This window comes from Sinohyriopsis cumingii, unplaced genomic scaffold (genome assembly GCF_028554795.1).
Source record: "Sinohyriopsis cumingii isolate HCF-2022 unplaced genomic scaffold, ASM2855479v2 utg003294l, whole genome shotgun sequence".
NCBI lineage: Eukaryota > Metazoa > Mollusca > Bivalvia > Unionida > Unionidae > Sinohyriopsis > Sinohyriopsis cumingii.
In genome coordinates this window covers 226,093-250,892 of record NW_028316448.1, presented here as the reverse complement: position 1 = coordinate 250,892, position 24,800 = coordinate 226,093, and the positions used below count along the sequence as shown (strand labels likewise).

At 36.1% G+C, this 24,800-nt stretch overlaps 1 long non-coding RNA gene across 7 annotated transcripts; it reads left to right on the top strand.

The window, feature by feature from the left end:
• The first annotated feature begins 2,668 nt into the window (after window positions 1-2,668).
• Window positions 2,669-24,355, top strand: LOC149769751 (uncharacterized). Of its 7 annotated transcripts, none has more exons than XR_016419094.1 (10): window positions 2,669-3,173; window positions 3,680-3,801; window positions 8,082-8,151; window positions 10,883-10,997; window positions 21,225-21,350; window positions 21,696-21,785; window positions 22,638-22,834; window positions 23,335-23,492; window positions 23,688-23,794; window positions 24,247-24,355. It is a non-coding gene; the product is annotated as an uncharacterized LOC149769751 (long non-coding RNA). The 7 variants fall into 7 exon arrangements; XR_016419093.1 differs by having other exon boundaries at window positions 2,677-3,173; window positions 3,680-3,806; window positions 8,082-8,293; XR_016419090.1 differs by having other exon boundaries at window positions 2,718-3,173; window positions 8,082-8,293; window positions 21,669-21,785.
• The last annotated feature ends 445 nt before the right edge of the window (window positions 24,356-24,800 follow it).

The window sequence follows — 24,800 nt, the reverse complement described above, 5'->3', positions numbered from 1 at the left end:
AAGTATAATTTTTAAATACTTGCACAACACCTGGCTAACAGGCGAAGAAACAATCAAACATCGTATGCGGAGGATAATGCCGAAATGCCCTTTATGTAAAACAGCGAACTTCACCAAACTACATACGATTGTCCAATGTGATAAAACTAAACATAATAGGATAAAGTTAATAATGAAAATTTGCAAAAAATATAAGTATAACAAAAATAACATTGTATTCATAGATTTAGACTACGAAAACAAAATCGTTCTAAAATGTATAGACTATATAGTAACTATGATGATATCCTGTGGATAGGTGATAAAGATTTTTAAATAAGATACGTGGTAAAAATAAGAATATTAACCACAACAAGAACTCAATACGTCTTACGACGAATAGATACTTACCGTCAGGTTGATATAACGCAATTGATGTTGGAATTGGGGGAGAGAGGGGGAGGGAGGAATAGGTATTACAGACCGAAGGGTCGCGTAGCGCAATTGCGAGCTGATGCCATACCCATACCCCCTCCTCGCACCCCACAACAGCCATATTTCAAAGAAAATTTCAAATTCTATTTCAAATATTTCAAAGAAACCCATATAACTTTTTTTTTAAAAGAGAAAAGGGAAGAAAGGAAGAAAGAAAAAAATAAAAGAATTTTGTAATTTAATTTTTTTTCTTCTTTCTCTGAAAGAAAATTCTAAAGACATATATAGGAAGGGATACAGGGAAAATATAAGGGGGAAGTAAATGGCGATGACATCATGGGGCTAAGTCACAGGGCTCAGTGAAGTGCACAGGCCCATCATGAGTCTTTGAAAACACCCAATGTAGAACATAAACAGACAAAATAAAGACACAAATACATACTGTATAACACTTAGTTTAAAACCCTACTAACTTCTTCCGCACTGCATGGTTGACCACTATAGAATAATGTGGTCTCATAAATACGTTTGGATCTTTCAATAAAGCATAATCAGATAAACTAAATAAAGGAGGCCTAACGCGACCCAGGAAAAACACATAGAGAATAAAGAAGCGTGAACCTTGGATCGAGCGTAACCTACCTATTAACATCTTTAAAGACTATTATGAGGAACGACACATATTATCACTCGAATAATAAAATAGGAAATTATTTTTTTTAAACAAAATCTAAATAGTACACCATTCCATCGTCAAAATTAGAAAACCATAAAACAAATTAAAAGATACAATATAACATCATAAAGGAAGAAATACAACTGGGAAAGATATTTGATCTATACTTGCTGTCTCAAACATAAAGAAAATATAGCATACACACAATATAACACCATTACATATAGCTAACACTGAGACCTAGGCGACATATAGCAAAGGTTACAAAACATTTCAAGGGAAGGAACTTCGAGCAAGGTGAGGGAAATCAGACTCGGACGAACAACCCTTTAGATAACACTATGGAAACATAAATACCCCATCAAAAATTCTAAAAACTAAATTTTTTATATAAAATTTTGTTTTAATAAAACGTAGAACACATCTGAGGGGGAAATACACAAATATAAAATACTTTTTATTTTTTTTTGGAAATGGGGGCATCTGTCCGTTGCCCCCACCCCACTCCCAAAAAGGTGTGTGTGTGTGTGTGTGTGTGTGTGTGTGTGTGTGTTATTATACCCATTACATTACTTGCAAAATATATACGGTGCTGACATTTTCGGCAAGAGGGAGACCTACCGATATTCTGCATATAATTATTTTAATGTTTTTCAGAGCGAGAGTATTGGGGCCTGATCTGTTCAATATATTTCTCAACTGATACAGCAGGTATAATCAGAGGCGTAGCTGGGGGGGGGGGGGGGGAAGGGGAGTACATATGTCCCCGGGCGCCAAGGTACAGGGGCGCCAAAATGAGGCTTACAACGTTACATTATAATAAGTAAACAAGGGTAATATTCAAAAATGTGATTAAACGGGGAGGGGGCTGGGGCGCCAATTTTATAGTTCGTCCCCGGGCGCAAAATATCATAGCTACGCCTCTGGGTATAATAGAGACCCCCCCCCCCCCCCCCGAGTTTGCCACAGAGCGCTCGTGTAATGTACGGTTTAATACAAAATACATGATTGTGGGCAGGAATATACAAATTTTGGTCGATATACATGATCGTTGGTATCTATTCAAACGAGGGCCATGGAATACATTAGCAAATTCCTACAGTATTTTAAGGCAGAAGATTACGAATTATTTAAACCACGTTTTTCATCTGTCACAGATTTTATAATCATTTTGAAGTGGCTGCTTTATCTCGAGGAAAACGAGCGGTAAGTGTTATACAAAACAAAATCTTAATAGCAATTTGATCACTTTTGCGTCATTTGACAGTAAGAATAGTAATAAATAGAGGATAATTTCTTTTCCTACGTTAGGCCTAATACCTGGTATGTTTTTTAGTGTGGTACACACACAAAAAACAACCCCAAAACAACACTAACAACATTTTAAAAAACCCACAAAAACGAGTGCCGTGCCGAAGCCACGGGCTAAAATGCTTTATTATCATTTTTTTTTTATTTATAGCATCAATCACAAATTGAAATATATACAGTATTAGCGTTGGAAAAGAAAGTTTTCTTTCTGTTATATTTTTTTTTCTCACCCTAGCGTAACACTTTCTGCAAATGACCTTAATAAAGAAAAATAATAAATTAACCTAAACCACTTTGAATGTCGACCGTATCTTTTATTTACACGGCATCATGCGCGGAAGAAAATACCAACTGAACCGGGATTTCAGACAGCAGATGAATTAAAGTTGATTCATTGAACATCATTAGCAATTGTACAATCAAACAGATGCAACAATGAAAAGTGGAACTATGAAAAATCGAGAATGTTAGATTTGCGAAGGATTTATTCCGAATCATTGTCTGCTAATAGAGAATTCATGTCAGTTGCTGTGTCGGCGATGCCCACACAGCGCGCCGTCCAAATGTGAAGTTGCGTTTTGCTGACAGACATAACACTGTGCCATAATTTATCTGATGGCATGTAAAGAAGCTGCTTAAATTATAGTATTTAAAAGTTTCTTCATTTTGTAAGAGCTCAAGAAATTAATTCTGGTTTGAAAGACAAGATGACGGTAAAACTCAGAAGACGTAGCTGTACAGTACCGTTGGTGTTGGAGACATCATAATAAAGGTAACTGCGTTAACTTCGCTTTTTGTTTGGTAATTTGTTGGATATTATCTTTTGCTGATCTTCTTTGAGCTTGGAGTAAATTTTACATTCTGAACATTTTTATTTGCACTTATCTGCTTAATATGTATTGCTGGGATATCATATAGAATATGAAGTCAGTATAATGGTACTATATTTTACATATTTGAATGATAAAAGACTGGTAAATGATATAATGATAAACTACAAAATAAATAATTTGCCCATTATCCCAAATATGTTAATTAAAACAAACATTGAATGTAAATTCAGATATAATGAGCAGTTGTAAGAAGTAAGAAATAACATTTTATCCATTGAACCTGTTATGTGTTATCATCATCAGTTTTAAAATAAACACATGGAGACAAGTTTGCTTAAATTCTAAAATTAACACACACACACACACACACACATATGGTATTTTAATCTAATACAGAAATGGTGACATTGATATATGCAGACTAATAGTTTTTTTTCTGCTACAGATATAAATTAAAAAGCCTAATTCTGAGAGTTTCACCTACAACATTCATGATGGGAAAGGGCCACTAATTAAGAGCTGACATATGTGGAAGAAAAATACCATCCATGTTGAAAAGGGCTAGAGGTAATGTGAGAAAACATAATTTATCAATCTTATTTAACATATTGTTGATATTTTATCTCAACTGGTCAAAAGGCTAAGTGGGTTTATGTAATGGTCCAGAGTGTGTTATTTATTTCACATCCCCTTCTGTCTTTCAACAGTAAGAAATTAGCTACTTTGGAGTCCATAGTTCTGATCAATTTGTTTATATAAAACTTGGTTTTGGGCTTAAATCAACATCTTGGATAAATCTAATAATGAGCAAAATCCAAGTATATACATGTGATCATGTATAAGATTAGTTGAGTTTTTTAACCAGCCTAAAAGCCATACTTCCACAATATAGGCTAAAATCATTAAGTTGTCCTTGAAGTTTGATGAGTGTTAACCATTAATAATAATAAGGTGATCTTTCATCTGAGTATGTTACCACCGCATGCAATATTTATACATGTAGTGCAGTTTTTACTAAACTTAGAATACATGCTTATATAAATGAGATCTAGATTGAAGAAGTGAAGATGCATGCAAATACATGAGGTTATAACCACTACTGCTGATTCAAGTTTGATCATGCTTGGCCATTGGGCTTATATAGTCAAGTTTCACAATGATGCTTATTATGAGTGTGATAAAGGTATGGTAGTGAAGTGACCTTGCATCTGATTGGCAGAGTTTCTTATGATTTGCACAACAGTGTTTATGATCCAATTTAGATCTGACTTGTTTAATTATTTGCTTGTATGTCTGAGGCTATAAGCAAAATCTATGCATATAATGTGGTGGTTCTACATCTCACTAGCCATTCTTGCTACTGCTCTTAAAACTATTTCTCATTAATTTTATCAGACTTGGTGAATAGATTTATCTCATCAAGATATAGCAAAAGAGCAATTTTGTAAAAAAAATATTCATTCATATTAAACTCAAATTCTGCATCTGATTGGTTGACCTTGCAAATACTATAAGGGCTCTATTTCTGACAAAAAGATTATTTTGATCTAATGTAGCAGAAATGCTTATATGATCAAAACATTGAACATATTTGATGACAAATAAGAAATAGTTTTTCATGCAAATTTGATAAACATTGATAAATCGGTTCATATCATTAAAAGCTTGGAAGAGTTTGATTACATGCGAGACCATCACATATTAATCATTCTTTATTTAGAGAATTATTTTTGTCAGGATTTAGTAAAATATGTAAAATCAATATGGACTGGTTTTGTTATGTACAGCAACACTAGTTGTTTACTGAATACTGAGGGAATTGGAGTAAGGCAAGGGTACATTGCAGTAGGTAACCTGGTTGACTTGATAACAGGATTTTAACACAAACATTTTTATCAGGAGTCTAGCATACTAACCATTGATTCACTGCAGATCCTGCCCCCATTAGTTACCTTTTAATACATTAAGCATTTGGGTTTTTTATGTCACAAATCCCATAGGGATTAAAATTAACATCATAGGTCTCACTGGATAGTTTCGTATTTTGACATCCCTCTAATTTTTAAGGTAGAAGGCATGAACCTAATTATCACAAGCCTAGCATTTATAAATTTACACATAAGCTAAATCTATAATGTGGTTCAGATTTACTTTGAGTTAGGCATGGAAATAGGTTGGCTTGTTGGTGACTGCCTGTCACAGTTAGATGAGCATTGGAGATCATATGCGTAACTTAGTCTGCAAATGAGCTGCCGACTTTTATTTGTGTCTGCTACAGAGGTAAATATAAAAAAATCTTGATGGTAGAGGGGTGATGAAAAGTATGCTAATTTGTTATAGTACTAGTGAACTTTATTCATGCATAAGGCACATACTGATTCTTTTAGTTGCCTTGTCACAGAAAAATATTGAAAATAGCTATTTCTAGTAAAAAAATGAATGTAAAATGTACCTGCATCCTTTGACCCTACCAGAACCAAACTAAAAGCTCAAATTTGTGCAGCTGCTTTTGCTCATCACAAACATAATTGGTAGTATAACTGCTAACCCTACCCTCTAGCACACATTTAAGATCTTTAGAGTTTTTAAATACAGCCAGGAATTACATCACAATTAATACTTCCAGTTCAGTACCCACGAATGTAGTTCTAGTCTATTTTTAGAACATTTTTTCCTCTCTCATTTTGGTGATGATAGAAGAGTTTTATTTATGCATTTTTGGTAGGGATTTAAAGGTAACTGTTTATTCTTGATAATATGAGCTCAGGGTGTTGTTGTCTGTATGTATTTTGGCGACAGTGCACAGTGAGTAATAAGGCCTTGGTGATGATCCGGAAGTGAAATACGTGTTCTGGTTACATGCTGTTATGTTGACAGTCAATGATCTAAAAAAAGAGCAGGTCAACCTTTGATAAGAACTTCACCGTGAAGTCATCTTTGAAGGTATTTTAGATTAACATATGATTTGCATTGATTGTCACACAGTGGAAAGGTCAGTACTGAGAAACAAATGTAGAGAACATATAGTAAAATTAATTGTGTACTATGTCCTGTCAGGGCAGTATTGGAGCAAAGTTTAAATTGGTATAAAATCTTTATTATTAATGATAGACACATGAAATTTTAATATGTCATGTATATTGACTTTTAAAATATAAAAATGAAATTAAAAGTAAAAAATTAATTTTTATTTTAAAAATTTTAATAAAATTTTAAAAAAAATTAAAAAAATAATTAAAAAACACCTAAAATGCACATATATAATATTTTTGGGAATCATATTAAATGTTATCAGCATGTATGTATTCCTACACCATACAAAAGCTCCAATGTTGGATTTTTGTCACATTTTGTCAGAGAAAATATCTTTGTAGTCAAAATGAGACCTTCATTAAAAATACATGAAGACAAAATTATAATTTGTATTGGCCATTCAGACTATTTATTAGGGGTCCAATCAGTTAATTTATGTGTTTACGATGGGGTCACTTCCTGAGTAACAAACATCTGCTTGTATAGCCTTCAGTAATTCTTTATAAACATAGTTATAAGGTATTTAGTGAGAGGACAGCAATGAAAACTTTATACTAGAACCTACTCAAGTTCTGTACTAAATCATTTTAAGCTGTCTGAGAATGAAATACAGGTCAAAGGGATAAAATATGCTTCCCCCAGGTATATTTACCCTTGGATGTAAGAAAAAAGCAAAATGATGTAAGTTGAATACAAAATGCATTCCATTTCATTGTTCAGTTAGGTTAAGATATTATTGGTGTAGTGCGGCATTGTGGCCTATATGATGTTATGGGAATTCTAATGATCCATCTTGCTTTATGCATTATTAATTACTAATACTATTTGTTAACTGACACTCTAAAGATTACATAAGAAGCATTCAAACAAATTATTTGAATTTAACTTTGTACATGGTTACATATCCCACATGTACAAATATCCATCCATTTTAGAATGTTTGGGATCAAAAGTTCACATTCAGTACATCATATAGGCTGACATTGTACCTATAGTGAACCTGTAAAGCACATTTATGGCTATGTGCACTGAAAATATCCCAAAATGTTATTTTCATCATGAATATGCCTATGTATGGTAACATATTTCAATTTAGTACTTTGACAGAGTGCGGTATTGAAACATCAGCTGATTTCTGATTCCACTCAATCAATGAGCTTAATAATTGGTAACTAACACTCTTCAAAATACCATATAAATGTTCAAATAGATCATTTGAATTATGTTTGCACATTTGATCTTAACAAGTACATTGTATATGTCCCACATATGCAAATTTCCATCCTTGTTTACAAGTTTTGGGGATGAGAATTTCACATTTAGCTGATAATATAGGATTTATTGGTGCTTATAGTTGATTTGTAGGACCACATTTGGCTGTATTCACTTGCAATATCCAACATCGTTATTTCCCTCATGAATAAGAATGCTTATAGTAACACATTCTAATTTAGTACATTGTCACTTGACTTTCCTGTATACTGGTATGTAATAATGTTTACACCAATGATCAAACCTCACCACCCCAACATTGCCTTAAACTTTATGATACATAGTCTACCTGATTAGTCATTTAACTTGTAAATGGCTAAATGTGCTTCTAGAAACCTCATATACTTTTAGGATGAATTTAACACTTTAATACATGGCCATTGCTTCACATTTCTGAGTGTCACTCTGTCAAGTTTAATATTTTCCCCCATGCTTGCAACCTTAATGTTAATTTGAAATCACCATATCTAACACATTTTAACTTCATTTACATAGATCTTACTGTTTTCTAGAATTAAGTGAAACATATTGTATCTTTTCAGGTCTAGCCTGGTATCTGGAACAAAGTGTTAGAGTTGGATCAGCTTGGAAGCTCTCCTGAGTAGTCTGGTGGTAATAGCATGGTTTCATAAGGGCATGTGCAGTGTACTGCCATAAGTGACCAAGATTAGTTCATATCACCACACTGATATATGGCACCTCAAAGACATGGCTTAGGTTTTCATGAGAGAGATCAGCACCATTTTTCAGTAAGGTAGAACCTCCCTAGAAACTATTTTCCTATCCCATTGCCACCTTTTGTTGTTATCGACATTGAAATGGAATGCATTTTTGCTATAAAACATGGTAGTGGTCCCATTAGAACTTTAAATCTGAATGTGCTATTAGTTATGGAAACAACTGCCTAAGTACCTGACACAATAAATGTGGAACATAGCACCTGTCAGTGTTTCTTTAGTGTGTACACCTATATGCATCTGGACAGGCATATTGCGGTTTGCTGCCAAAATCACTATGAGCTATGATGCTTCACTACCCCTGGGGAAAATGTTATCAGTTATACAGACCCAAACTACCATTTGTTTTAAATATCATTCATTAGTCAACTTTTCTGTCTAAAATTTGTCAAACTGTGTTTTAAAACTTGTATGAAAATTTAAGTTTTCAATAAAATTTAGTTTTTAAAATTTAAATGTTTATTTAATTTGCCATTAAAACTGAATTTATCAACATTTGTAACTTTCAAACATATTTTCAGACAGGGCTTATCTTGTATCACAATTAGGTTTTTACTGCATTGAAAAATTCCTATAATTAAGGAAGATATAGCAAATTTAGTTTTGGTTTCTCAAGAGCACTTGGACCAGAACTTGCACCCTGTGGAACACCAGCACTACATACTTTCTGACAGGTGTCACATGTTTTCCTTGCAAGGAAATTCAAAAAGACTTCATGTATAAAGTTGAAATAGGTATAGCATGCAAATATAAAAGTTTGACTAAAATTGGCATAAAACATGGAGCCTGTCAGGAATTACATCACAATTAATACTTCCAGTTCAGTACCCACGAATGTAGTTCTAGTCTATTTTTAGAACATTTTTTCCTCTCTCATTTTGGTGGTGATAGAAGAGTTTTATTTATGCATTTTTGGTAGGGATTTAAAGGTAACTGTTTATTCTTGATAATATGAGCTCAGGGTGTTGTTGTCTGTATGTATTTTGGCGACAGTGCACAGTGAGTAATAAGGCCTTGGTGATGATCCGGAAGTGAAATACGTGTTCTGGTTACATGCTGTTATGTTGACAGTCAATGATCTAAAAAAGAGCAGGTCAACCTTTGACAAGAACTTCACCGTGAAGTCATCTTTGAAGGTATTTTAGATTAACATATGATTTGCATTGATTGTCACACAGTGGAAAGGTCAGTACTGAGAAACAAATGTAGAGAACATATAGTAAAATTAATTGTGTACTATGTCCAGCCTTCTAATTATACAAGTTTCATTACATTGGTCAATAATTAGTCACATGTGATGACACTTGTAACTAATCAAACCACAGCAACTGAGAGCAGACTAAGCACTGATATTTATATGGTACAGTGGCAATATACAATCTGTCTGCCGCAACACATGAAACAAACTGGACAAATCTGAAAGCCTTGAATTTGACTTTATTTATCTGTATGGTAGAACAGAACCTGAGTTGAAAAGCTTTTAAAGAAAGACCTTGATATCAAACCTAATAATAACTGCAGGAGTTATATTATGGATAATTAACCATTCTCTCAGTTTCAAACTGGGCATTCTATCCCATGGGGTTCTAAATGTAAACCAAGTGTAACTGATATCCTAATGAACTGTAAAGACCATAGCAGCACAACAGCAGGGGACCAGATATGTCCAGATCCAGAAATCATAGACCAGTTTCAAACTGATGATGAACCACATACAAATTACACATCTGCTAGAACTTATGTTATGAAGATAACTTAAATTGCATTATTATTAATCCTCCTCCTCACATTCATCATAATTGAGATGCATCATATATGTTTTATTGTAAAATAGTTTATGCAACATAATTCAGTGAAGACCTTTGCTGCCAATTTACCAGTGAACCATTTGTTTCAATGAACATATTTTATGTTGTAACAAGGAGCATCATTTAAACATTATGATGCACTTATCATACCTGTATATGAAATCTTAATACTAACACTTATACTTGCAATACTACTACTAATAAAAACACCTGCATTGATAATTTGATTATGTTCAATTGGACTTGTATCAAAATGATCACCAGCTGTATGAAAAAACATATTTTAATATATAGATATTGGATGGAATACTAGTTACCACAATTGAATAGTCATATGATAAATGATATATTATTTTAAACAATTTATATTTGCAGTGAAACATACTTTTACATTATTTTCCCTTAAATTTCATTTATAGAGCAGTATACTCTGCATTCATTAAATTACTGAAATGGTTAATAATACAACAACAAATACTGCAACTTCCAGAATCACAAAAATCAAAAGATATAAACAGAAACTTCCCTACATGTATCAACAGTTGTCACTTAATAGACAGAACTATGAAGATTTAGAATAGGATGTTAACAAATTAGGTATTCAAGTTAAAAAGAAAAAAATACCAAGTAAGCTTACTACCAAAAAATCAAACAATAACAGTGAATTTTAGTACATTCCCAGGAAACAGAATATATGATTTTTCTTAACTTGATCTGATACATCTTAAATCTATAGAAAATGATTCATATTCTATGACTAAAATATTATGTAAACAAAAATTCCATCACTTTTTTCAGATGCAACATGCATACCCCAACCCATCCTTCTTGATCATAAAGTATACCAGCATTCCACTATAAGATGGGGAGCTGTAGTGGCTCAGTGGTTAGCTTTCTGGACCTGTGAAATAAGGTAGGTTCAAATTCTACCATCAGACCAACCTGGGTTAGCTACCATGGTGTGTCCTTGGGCAAGGCACTATACTTAAAGTGCCTTGGCACTAAATAACTTACTTGTGTTGGTTTACCATAAAAGGCCAAACCAAACACAAAAAACAACAACTTTAAAATATGAGTTTTGTCAATACTAAGTAAAGGAAAATCATACTGAAGAAATGTTTTTGTTAATACAGTTTAATGGATCTAAAAAATCTCTTTCTTCTGCAGGAGTTTAAAATGTTAAATTAAAAAGGTCATGGTACACATTGCTTTGTTCGTACACATCAGGCTCCGTAACCCATATCCAACTAAAAATTTTAGTAGAGTCTGAATAAAACATATTTTAATCTGGATGATAATATTCTTTCTCCATTCATATACTACACCACCAAGATTGATCCAAATAAGATTACATTTTACTATAACACTGAGGATGAGTATGACTCTTAGCAACTGACAAATGTGGAGAGAATGGAGTTAAACTGAACTTTGATTTCTTTTCAACCATAGCACAAGATGATCATTTATTATGAAAAAACCTGAATAAAGTTGGAGTTCATAACCATGACAGTCTTGATATAATATAAATTCAATATATTATTGTTGTCTTGAGGTATAGTTCTGTATATTACAATCTCACACAAGATCAGGGTATATTTTAGTACCATACAGTTAATTCGGGATTGTATTAATACCTATTCTGGTGAATGAACATTAAATAAGATTTACTATTTTGGAACCAGTTGCAATAAAGTTTACTAAACAAGAGAAAATATGACTTTACTATAATATCTAAAATGTAAAATCTGCAAACAGAATACTTGCTTGACTTTACACTTCAATTATTTATTTGAAATGGATTTATACAAATGGCATTAAATTGGGTTTCAGGCTGGTAATGACAATGGTAGTAGTGAATAGGGACGGTCTAGGGACTAGGGAACTTCCATGTTAAAAAGGGTATATCCACGGGGGGACTATGTAATTTAACATGGGAGAAAAAAAAATATCCATTCTAGGGACAAGGGGAATTTAACATGGGAGAAAGAAAAAAAACTATTCACTCTAGGGACAAGGGAAATTGAACATGGGGAATAAATCGTGGGACTGTCATGGGACTAGGGGAAATGGAACAGGGTCGGGACCCTATTTTAATAAGGTCCCGACCTGATGGGTCTATGAAAATGGAACAGGCGAAAATTGAAACAGGGAGGGGTCTCTATTTTTTTATTATTTTTTTAAACAAAAAAATAAAAAATGGGGTAGGCAATTGAAAGTCAAGATCTTTTCGAGAGATAGGAATGGCCCTGAAAAGGGCCTTTGGTTTTATGTTAATATACCCTTAACATAAAGGGCATCTGTGACATCTTCCTCTTGACCTTAGGCTGCGCCTGACTGCAGGACCATAGATTAAGACTCTTTTGAGGCATCCTTGATGCTCCACATAAGATTCTTCGCATCCATAGGCTGGTGTCTGTCCTGTGGATAACTGTCCAGTTGGATCGGACATACATTGGTATGTCCGTCCGGAACATCATCGAAGACACAAGCGTTGAAGATTGTACGTCGGTCCACATGTTGGGGTACTGAGTAACAGGTGAAGGAATGCAGTGAACTGTACTTATTTATAGGGAGAGGAAGGATTGAAACGGATTGAGTTTGTTGACCAATCCAAACACGCGTTACAAAATTCAGTCAGCCCACGTCCAATCCGAAGAGAGCAGTCTGTGACGTCACATAGTCTATATAGATTCGCTAGCGCCTGTGCGCAGTCAATCTAAGCGACAGTTTTTCAACATGACGGAAACTCAGAAAACGATCAATTGGGGTGCACTGATGGTGGAGACTACCCAAGGGAACCAGACTTACTTTCAGAAGAGGTGAATTGGGATTTTGTGGATTTTTTTACCTTGCAAGAATTTGTTCCTGAACCTTCGTCACCTTCTCCTTCATTACCGCACATGGAAAATTTTAGACAGAGACAGAAAGAAGAATTGGAGAAATTTATACAACAGCAAAAGGAAGCGGAACAAGCTTTTCTCCTACAGCAACAGCAGCAAGAAGAAGAGGTAAGAAAAAAACAACAACAAGAAGAAGCAGCAGCAAAGAAACAAGGGTATCAAAATCAAACGGTCACGGTACTGTTAGACATTTTAGCGGAGTTAAGAAGTCTGAAACAAATGTATCAGACTTCTTTATTACGGCTGAAGAGAATACGACCTTCCCAAGCTAAACACTCCAACCCTGTGACTACGCCTACCGCACCACCCTTAGTGATTTCAACGAAATCATCATCAACAGTACGCAGTCCAGAAGTAGGCCTTGGCCGTGGCAAAGGCTTAAGACAGTTAAAGTTGATTGTTTAAACTCACCCCTTACACCAAAAAAGGCCCTTTTCAGGGCCATCCACGTCTCTCGAAAAGAGATAGACTTTCAATTGCCAATAACTAAAAAAAATCATTTTACCCAATAGTACCTGTCTGTGTATGAGTGTGCGTGAGTGTAGGTTCTTATTTTAAAATCAAAACCCAAAGACACTTACCTTTTATAATTAATTTATTCTTTTATAAATATTTACAATTCACAATTCACAACAGAGCACTTTAAAAAGTTCATAGACTTATTCTGTCTCATTGTTCACTCTCTGTTTTTTTAATTTCTTCACCGTCATAGTCTTTTCCTCCTCTTCCTCCTCACTTTCTTCCCTTCTTTTCTTCTTCTGTTTCTTTTTCTTCACCTGTCTGTTTTCTTCCTCTTCTTCTTCCTCTTCCTCTGAAGAATCCCTCTCTTCTTCTGACTCCTCTTGTTTCTTTTTTGGGCAGTCTGGTGACCAATGTCCTTTTTCTTGACAATAATAACAGGTATCTTGACTTTTGTCTCTTCTAACCCCTTTTTTTTCTTTTTTGACGGTCTGGACACTCTGAAGACCAGTGCCCTTTCTTCTGACAGATATAGCAAGTATCTTAACTTTTATCTTGAAAGGAAGGAGAGTAGTCCCTCGGCTGGTCTGAAGAGAATTTTCTAATGACCCCTCGCAAAGCTCTTATTGAACGTTCGATCTTGGTAGTCTCTTCCATCGTTGTGCTCAGTTTGAGAGTGAAATGAATAGTGAAAGGACAAGACACATACCCTTTATATACGCTGGTCTGCTATGACTATAAATTAGTCCATGGTGTTTAAACTTTAGTCATTTGACTTTTTGCTATCGAGATGAAATGATCCAATTCATTTGAGAAGAAAGAAGAAGAAAGTAAGAGGCAGAAACGTGATCTATCGCCTCGTACCAGGGCTGAAGTCTTGGCACAAATTCATGCCAGTGATTTTGAAGAGGACATGAGTGAACCAGAATCCAAACCCTCTAAACAAAGTTTACCACCCTTAGTCAACCCTGAAAAGTACTATGACATTCGAGAGACGGAAAAGCGTCCCTCTAGAAAATTTAGAACTACGGCTTACAAATACACAGTGAAGTTTAAAGATTTCAAGTCTGAAGTACTGTTAGAGAAAGCAGAAGGGTTCATCACCGACATGTGGGATTCTTTGCTCACCACACTCAAGCGACAATGTCAACCCAAAGAAGATGATTGCTTGAGACTTTCCATACAACATGACGGCTTGAAATCCCCTGTTTGGATCGAGTTTAGCAGCCCTGCAGAATTGACCACTTCCAAAGTCATGGACAAGATTCAACACGTGCAACAATCTAATGACCAGTTTGACATCACCGATGGAAAAGCCACACTGGACATGACCCACGTCTCTCCTCCTCAAGGGACCGGACAATGCAGAAAGACCTTATTGGTCAACAACCTTCGCATTACCAAAACAAGTCTTGTCCAAATTAACATGTGTTTAGCCCGAGCCATCGTGGTGGGATGAACCTATGCCGACAAGAACGACACGGTAGAATGGAAAAGAGCCTGGGAGAACATTCGAAAATCGAACCGAGCCAAACAACGAAATGAAGCAGAACTTCTGTTACAACAAGCATGCCTGTCCAAAGACACATCCTGTGGCATTCCTGAGATGCAAAAATTGCAAGATGCCCTAGCTCCACGATACACCTTGAAAGTGCACCCTCAAGAAGTGCGCGGGCCTCTGTTGTTTCGAGGGAAAGACTTCAAGGATGGAAAATACATTCACCTCTATCATCACGATGACCATTTCGATACCATTACCACTATCACTGGATTCCTGGGATACAAATATTACTGTGAGAAATGTGACTTATGATGGTTATAATAATCGAGAGCAACACAAACATTGTGGATCGAAATGCTCAGAATGTTTGGCCTCTCAACCCTGTCTGAGCGAAGGGCAAGAACCAGTGCATTGTCCTGCTTGTCTGCGCACATTTGTCAGCCCTGCCTGTTACCAACAACATCTGAAGATGCAAGGTTCACAGAAGAAATGTGCTTGTCAACTCCTGAGATTGTGCCCAATGTGTGGACAAGGTCTATGTATCAACAGTACCAAGGCACACGTATGTTCAGGAAAGAAAAAATGTCACATTTGTCACTGCATCGTGGACTTGGAACACCAATGCTACATGCAAAAATACCAATCCCAACCAGAGAAAGAGGATGGTCACAAGAAGAAGAAAGGCAATTTCATCTTTTTCGATTTCGAATGCATGCAAGAGACCGGTATTCACATTCCTAATTTATGCGTGGCTCATTGAGCCTGCGAGAAGTGATTCAAGAACCTATCTTGAGTTATTGCCCTCACTGCAGTAAGATTCCTGGAGGGCGTGAAAAAATCTTTCAAGGACCGAACACACTAGCCGATTTCACACAATGGGTCTTAGACCCCATCGACAAGACATGGAGCCAAGAGGACATCGAACATAATGGAGAATGTCATCACCATGCCACGGTGATGGCTCATAATTTCTCCGGATACGATGGACAGTTTCTTTTGAGATGCTATACGGAACGTGGCACCGAGCGTCCTAAAGTCACTTTGAACGGAGCCAAAATCATTTTCTTGCAAGTGGGACAAGTGCAGTTTAAAGATTCGATGAGCTACTTAGCCATGCCTTTGAGTCGAATGCCTAAAATGTTTGGAATGACAGAAATGGCTAAAGGGTACTTTCCACACTTTTTCAATACAGAAGCCAATCAACACGCCGTTCTACCCCATTTGCCTCAGGCTCACTATTACGACCCTGACAACATGCGTACCGAACGAGAAACTTTCTACGCTTGGTACCAGGCTCACGCCTCCGACCCTTTCGACTTTCAGGAAGAAATGCTAAAGTATCGTCATTCTGACGTGGACATTTTACGGCGATGCTGTGGAAAATTTCGAGAACTGTTCATGGAACACGGAGGGGTTGATCCTTTGAAAGAAGCTTGCACCATTGCCAAAGCGTGTTCCTTAGTCTACCGACAACGATTCATGCTTGAAAACACTGTGGCTGTCATCAGTCCTCAAACGACCAACTATGTCAAACGTCAATACTCGGTCAAAGCCCCATGCTGGTTGCATTACTTGTGCGACAAGGAAGACAAATGGATTCAGCATGCCCGCAACGGACAGGGCGAAAAGATCATCGGAATGCATTCGGTCGATGGCTGGGACTTAGAAAACCCCAAGATCATGTACGAGTTTAACGGTTGCTTATTTCACGGATGTCCCGTCTGTTACCCTGACCGCGGCACTAAAAATCAGTTCTTACAACGAACCATGGAAGACTTGTACCAGGCCATTTGTCAGCGACGCCTAAAGCTAGAACAGGAAGGATACCAAGTGGTGGAAATGTGGGAACACAAATACGATCACCGTTTGAACACCGATCCCGAGTTTAAACGCCGCATGGAAAGTTACCAGTTCATGGACCCCCTGAACCCGAGGGATAGTTTGTACGGAGGAAGGACCAATGCCACCTGTTTGCTGTACCAAGCTGATGAAGAGAAAGGAGAAGAAATCAAATACTTGGACGTGTGTTCACTGTATCCCTACGTGTGCAAATATTGTTGCTTTCCTGCAGGGCACCCACAATTGTTCACCGAACACATCGACCTAAAAAACATTCAACACTACGAAGGCTTGATAAAGTGCAAAGTTTTGCCTCCCACGAACCTATACCATCCCGTCTTACCTCGCCATTGCCAAGGCAAACTTATGTTTCCTTTGTGCCGTACTTGTGCTGAAACGTGCAACCAAGATCAACCTTGTCATCACACCCAGGAAGAACGGGCCTTGACGGGGACATGGGTCAGCGTAGAATTGTTCAAAGCTCTGAACATGGGATACCAACTGTTAGAAGTGTACGAAATTTGCCACTTTCCCAAGACACAATAATTCCACAAGGGTGACCCCACACAGAAAGGCATTTTCGCAGACTACGTGGATGCCTTTTTGAAACTGAAGCAAGAAGCCAGTGGCTATCTGTCCTGGTGTCACACTCCCGAAGACCAAAAGACATTCAGAGAGAAATTCTGGGCACAAGAAGGCATTACTTTAGATCACATTGAGAAAAACGAAGGCAGGCGATCGTTTGCCAAAGTGATGTTAAATTGCTTGTGGGGTAAAATGGCACAATGACTGTGTTTACCCAAGACGGAGTATTTGACCGAACCTTCCCGCTACTTTCAGATGATTCACGACAAAGCCAAATTCATGAAACACGTGGACGTCGTTCGTGAGGATTTGATCTTGGTGAATTACGAAGAAGATCTGAACTTTGTAGAAGATGACCCCTTTGGAAATGTCATCATTGCAGCTTACATGACAGCTCATGCTCGCTTAAAATTGTACGAAGCTTTAGAACTGTTAGGGGAACGTGTCTTGTACTTTGACGTGGACAGTTGCATTTATATCGATCACCCGAGTCAACAGCACCCTGACATCGAAGGAGACCGTTTAGGAGCCTGGACAGACGAGCACCCCGATGACAAGATTCTAAGTTTCGTCAGTGGTGGTCCCAAAAATTACGGCTATGAATACTGGGACAAACAAGAAGTGCACACGAAGTGTAAAGTGAAAGGACTTACTCTGAATTATCGTACCAGTCGAGTGGTCAACTTTGGCGTATTGAAAGAAGCCTTGCAGTCTAGAGAAAGTGACCACCTATCAACCCAACAAGATTGTACGTTTACTCACACACCACATCGTCAGTCGACCCTTGGAAAAAGTCTATCAAATCATGTAGCAGAAGCGAGTGCGGCTTCCCACCCACTTTACTTTGCCGTATGGACATGTCGGTATAAAACATTGGTTGTAAGAGGATAGCCACCCACCAGAAGGGTGACTTCGCCACAGCAAGAATCGAGTGAGAAATCCAGCGAGAACTCCAAGTTCAAACCCTACCATTTTCCAGTCTTCTTACCTGACTATTGTGATTGTGCCCGTCGATTGGACATGTTTCAAAAATGGCCTACGGATAGGGAAGGATTACCTTCTTCGTATGTTTTAGCTAGAACAGGATTTGTCTACTTCGGACCTGAGTCAGGATTGGGATACGAAGTACAGTGTTTCGCTTGCGGACTGAAGTTTCGAATGGATCTATGTATCTACAAAGATTCAGCTATTCTGGAACATACTCGATGGTCTCCGCACTGCCCTTACCTTTCAATGGCCTTTCCACCCATTAAACTACGGTACAATTATGACGGTACCTTAGAGACGGTACCTTCCAAAACTAGACGTAAACACATTGCATCCTATTTCATTGTTGTTTCTTTTCCACATAATAGCTTATTTTTTTATAAAATGTTAAACTTTACTAATCTTTTTTCAAGATCACTTTAGTTTGCAAAAATATATCTTGTCATTTATTGGCATTCTACATTGAATTTTGTAAACTAGCTATAAACCTGACCTAATTACTCAACTTAACTGCTGACAGAAACAGTCTACAGTAAATGTATTTCATTTCTATAGCTCGATGGATAAACATTACATCTTTTAAAGCTGTGCACAGAATAGGCTGACATATCACGAGTCAGGAAAACATGGGGGTGGTATCCCCTGTGTCCAAAATTAATATCATTTTGAATAGAATATTCTAGTGACAATTGCCTCTTTTCAAATGGTAAGCATTGCTTTTTTTTATTTTCGTCAATCTGTCAAATTTGGTATGCATTTTGCTTTAATATTTGAGATGGAAACCTTAGGTGCATAGAAATGTCAGACAGCATTGTACATCATGGATGGTGTCCAACATACTTTTATGATCATAAAACAAAATCCCATTGTTTTAGTTATGGCCACTGATTTAAAAAATATTCATCCAAGCTAAATATAATAATAATAATAATGAGGACTTTGTATAGCGCCTAATCTTTAGAAGCTCTAAGCGCTTTGCAACATTAGACAACATAAAAACATACACAATGATATGATTACAAAAACAAACACCATGAAATTAGAAAACATAAAAAACATGCTGAGAATATTTAAGGTAGTTAACATTATTAAGTCATTAAGTTTGTTTTTGCAGTCAGAATAAGTAGTTTTGAGAGCACTCTTGAATAGGATCACTGCGTCTTTGTGTCTAAGTTCAGTGGGCAATTCATTCCATGTTGCTGGGCCCTGGTATGCAAAAGAATGCTGTCCATGTGACTCTGTTTTCATAGTGAGAATAATGAGTATATGATTGTCGGAAGAGGAGTGTAAGTATCTTGCTTGTGTGTACACATAGGTGAGGTCGGATAGGTATGTTGGACTAGAGTCTGTCAGTGAAACGTAGCACAGAGAACTAATGTTGTGCTTGATTCTGGATCGAATGGATAGCCAGTGTTGGGTACAGAGCAGCGGGGAGGTGTGCTCTGATTGTGGTACTCTAAGTATGATCCAAGCAGCTATGTTTTGAACTTTTTGAAGTCTCTGCAGTAGATATTAAGATGAACCAGACAGAATTGAGTTACCATAGTCCAGTCTTGAAAGTAGTAATGAACACACAAGTGTTTTAGTGGCATCAACTGAAAGATATCTGAGAATGGAGCTGATGCGTCTCAGCTCAAGATATGCAGCCTTGCATATGTTCATGACATGTTGGTGCAATGTGAGAGTACTGTCCAGAGTAACACCTAGGTTTTGTACTGATTGTGTGAATTTAATGTTGGTGAGGCTGATATTTATTGTGTGAGGTAAAGGATGTGAATGAGAAAGTCTTTGTGTTGTAATCAGAATGGCCTCAGTTTTATCATCATTCATCTGCAGCTTGTTACAAGTCATCCATGATTTCACATCAGAAATGCACATCTCTACACCTTGGATGGTAGCATCAACTTCAGTTGGGTGGCTAGATTTGTATATTTGGGTGTCATCAGTGTACAATTGGTGAGACACTGGATGATGATCTATGACACTTGAGAGCAGCTGAGTGTATAGAGTGTAGAGAACAGGTCCAAGAACAGACCCCTGTGGAACACCACAACATAGATCAATTGGGCTGGAGTGTAATCTATTTGCAGACACAATTTGTGTCCTGTGGCAAGGGCGATATGCAGATTGTACATTGCTAAAAAGACTGTTTGAATTCAGACAAGATGCAAGCTGGGATTGAACAACCTTTTGTAAGATTTTTTATATGAATTGGAGATTAGAAACCGGGCAGTAGTTCTTTCAATTGTTATGGTGTAGTGTTAGTTTCAGCAGAGGTTTTACAATGGGAGTTTTGAAAAATGATGGAAATCATGCTGATGAGAGAGAGGTATTAATACCATCAGTTAGTGAAGGCAATACTGGATCTAAGCACTCAAGCAGCAGTAATGTTGGAATTGGGTCAAGTTCACATGACTTTGGTGCACTCTAGGATGATTACTTAAAAATGCATTTATTGGTGGTGAGAGACTAAATACATGACTTGATACTTGTGTTTAGCATTAATTGGAAAGCTGAAGATTAGTAATCTTTTGACATACATATCTTAATTGTACCATTTAATTTACAAAATTCAATGTAATTTGCATTGGTAAAATGTGTAGCACAAGAAAAGTCATTATGAATAGAGATAAATCATATCTTTGTTTTGTCTGGAGCTTGACTAATTTATTGCACATTTCTGTACACTATTTTGTCTTTAATCCAGGATTATTCACCGCATTCGGATGCATTTCGTGGTGAAAATTCACCAGCTGGATTTAAAAGTGGTGAATATTGCTAGCGATTGTTCTGCAAACCCTGTATGTCACAAGGAGTCAGTGTATTCAAGGACTCATACAGTATTTACAAGTTCTCATTGACATTTCAGATGAAAATGAAGAACTGAAAAAAGATGAAAATCTCAAGTGGAAACCTTTCTGGTCAGCCATCTCATCCAAAACCTCCTGAAATGGAGAGTATTTTGCAGACTCCAAGATTTCCTCTTATCCTGCTGGTATGTTCTATTTAGTTTATCTGGTCTCTTTTTATTTTTTATCAATTGCTTTTATACCATGCCACAATTGGAAATTCTTTATCAAAAGTATGTATAAATTTCATCATTTTTCTGTCTGTTTAATAAGATGTGTTTAAGAGTACTTACTTACTCATGATGCTGTATGTATGAGATTAGATGTTTTGTTAAAAAAGAATGCATTTTGTGATATATTGTATCACTGCTTTATATACAGTGGTCATTGCAACCAGTATGCATTTTGTTTACATGCCAAAAAATCCAGTCTGATTTCTTTGTTTCTATTTTACTGCAATTAAGGAGTAGTGATAATCTTTATACTCTTAGCTGCATCCAGAAGGACAACACCATCACCATCCCCATCCACTCTGGAGTGGAGAATATAAAGATTTCTCTCTGCCAGTTCCTCTGCAAGTAGTAAGTATTGAGGATGGAAAAAAAATGTACATTATAGAATAATGAAACAAATACTACAGGTGTTGACTTTTATATAATCTCTTATTTCATTTACAGCTCTCTAAATACGAGTAGGTCAATTATACACTGTATTTATGAATTTAATTCTCATCTAAGGTAGTAGAACTGTTTTATGTTTGACAAAATGTTGGGTAATTTGTGGCCATACACTAAAAACACATTTTGTAGCATTTAAAAATGCTTATGTTCAATGCACGTAAAACTCATTGGTTTGTTGTCACTTCAGTTGATAATAGTCTTGTCATCTTGTAGACATTTTGAATGTTAGTGTTCAATGCTAAGGTCATATACATTGATTCAACATCAAAATTTGTTTGCAAAATGGAAGATTATGACATGAAAGCACAAGCTCTTGTAGCTTAGATACTGTTATTTCAGAACATTGTGAGATGTTAATTAATTAAATTATAGGTCATAAAACATACTGTTCAAGACTTATTTGTGCAAATAAACAATGAATTGTTTTTCATTGATGTGTCGACTGTTCATCATTCCATTGTTTTTTTTTATTTTTCTTTCTGATGTATACCATTGTCTTGTGTAAGTCAGATGCCTAAACCATCTACATTGAATGCAGACTTTACAGACACCAGCAGTGAAACAACATATCCAGGGAATAAAAAAATAAAGGATTATGGGAAAAGTTTTCATATAAACTGTACAAAAACCATGTATTTCATTCCATAAATATATTTCATTGTTAAACCCATGTTCACTGTACAGATCTTTTTAAGGAGTTTATAATAATGATCTTGATCTTTCAAAACTAATTTCATCACAAATCTGTTACAGATTTCCAGTTCAATGTACTTATGAAACTGGACACAAATATTGAGAATTTGTTGGAGCAGCTGGCCCTCCAAGTTCATACACAAGGCCCAGACACAGAATATAGAGAAGAAATTCTTGCAATGCCATGTGATTCAGTGGAGGAACTAGAGGGCCTTTGCCAGAGGTTGGAGGAGAATCCCAAACTCTCCAAGAAGATGGTAAATTGGGGCTTTATTTTCTATTTAAAAAAACTGTTATAACCTTTATTTGCTGTTGTGAACCTCAGTATGCATTATGCAAGTTCTGCAGTGCCTGTATAATTATTTTTGGGGGTGGGGTGAACATGTAGTGGTCGGCTGTTTTGTCTTACGGATGTAGGCCAAAACATGTTTAGAGATGAACATGTAACAGGTATTTTACTACATATACACTATTGCATATTATGTGACTACTTTAATTCAATCCTTGAGTGAATGTCATTTATGAAGTTAATAGATTCACGGTGGTTAATTTGGTTTATAATTGCTATTAGTACATTGTGTTGCATAGTTAATGTTATCAAATTTTTTTCAAGTTAGAGAAATTAAATTTGCTTGCAAAACCATGGCAAAAAATAACTATATACAAGCATATTTTGTCACATCGATCATGAAATACTACTACTAATAATAATATCAGAATCAAAAAATAGTATTATTATTATTATTATTATTTTCAGATATGCTACTTGAGCTTCCTTGGCAGGTTTACAATTGGGGATAGTGTCTGCAGGATGATGAAAAAGCTTAAAACAAAAAGACTGGCCAGAGTATAGTCCAAAGGGACGTAAAGGGAAAAAAGCATTTCAAGAGCTTGTGATATGTCAGGTTTTGATAAGTAAGTATGGCTTGATTTAAATTGTGTTTTTCATGTGACTTGCCAGAGATTTTTAAATGAATTGATAAAGTAACTTGAGACCACATTTCAAAGTACATGTTTTAAAAATATTCCATTGATTATTGCTGGCATTTAGAAAAATGCAATGCATCCTTTGTTGTGAAACTTTTTTAAAACATTGTATTACTCTTGCAGAAGCCTGCTTGAAAACTAATGGCAAAGCAAAGGCAAATGGAATGGAAGAGACCATATCAGAGACCCTCAAATATGCACCCAACCAACGCAGAATGATAAAAAACAAGGTAAACCAAATGACTCTTATTTCATCAATATTGGATTCAGTTTCGTCTTTTAAAGCATAGTATTTGTAAAGCGGATGCATTTCTAAACTGATAACAAAATCAGCTTATCCTATTGCCCAGGACTATCAAAGCTAGAGTCCAGCTAACTACAGTATGCATATATCTTGTCTGATCGGACAAGTGCCTCCATTTGGAATTTTTATTCACATGAAATATTTGGATGAAATAAATTCATCTTTGTGCAAATTGATTGCACCATCCACTTGCCAGAAATGATAAGTAAGTGCAAAGTTATCTTGTATCATGGCTTAACGATAGTAAAGGAAGCACAAGTGCAGTAAAGAAAATTTCATACATTTTTATAATGCTGATTAACATGACTTCTGCATATGTAACTAGTGCTGAGATGATATGACTTTATTTAAGCATTACAATTTTGTTTTAATTTGCAGGTGCCTGAGCAGAAGAAGTAATAGATAAACTTTACAGTGGAGTTGGAGACTGATTCTGATTCATAATCTTAATTAAATCTAGAAAATAAACATTAAAGTCATATTAAAATATCTGTTGTATTGTTTCCTTCTTTCATTTTTCTCTTAAAAACAACTGTCTGAACTTTTAGCCTGTAAATTCAGTGGATTCCTTATCAGCCCATCTACTTTTACTTTACACCATGCTACTTTAAAAAAAAAAATGAATTATCCCCATTGGGGTAGGTCCCCCCAACCCCCCACCCTACTTTGTCAACTTACCTGCCACATTTAAATCTAATGGAAGGCCCTGCTGTAAAGCCTGTTAGTAAAACTACCCAACAAGAGGATTTCATACATTTGCAACTCCTAGGTGGATGGTAATGTTTTCATTTTTGTAATGTAGATTTGGACATTCTTGCCACCAGTATGGAATATGTGTTTCAGAAACACAAGCAGCTTTCATCAGATTTGCATATAGGTTTTATATGTTGTGAGTATGTTGTAGGAAGTTTTTTTAAATAACATCATATGAG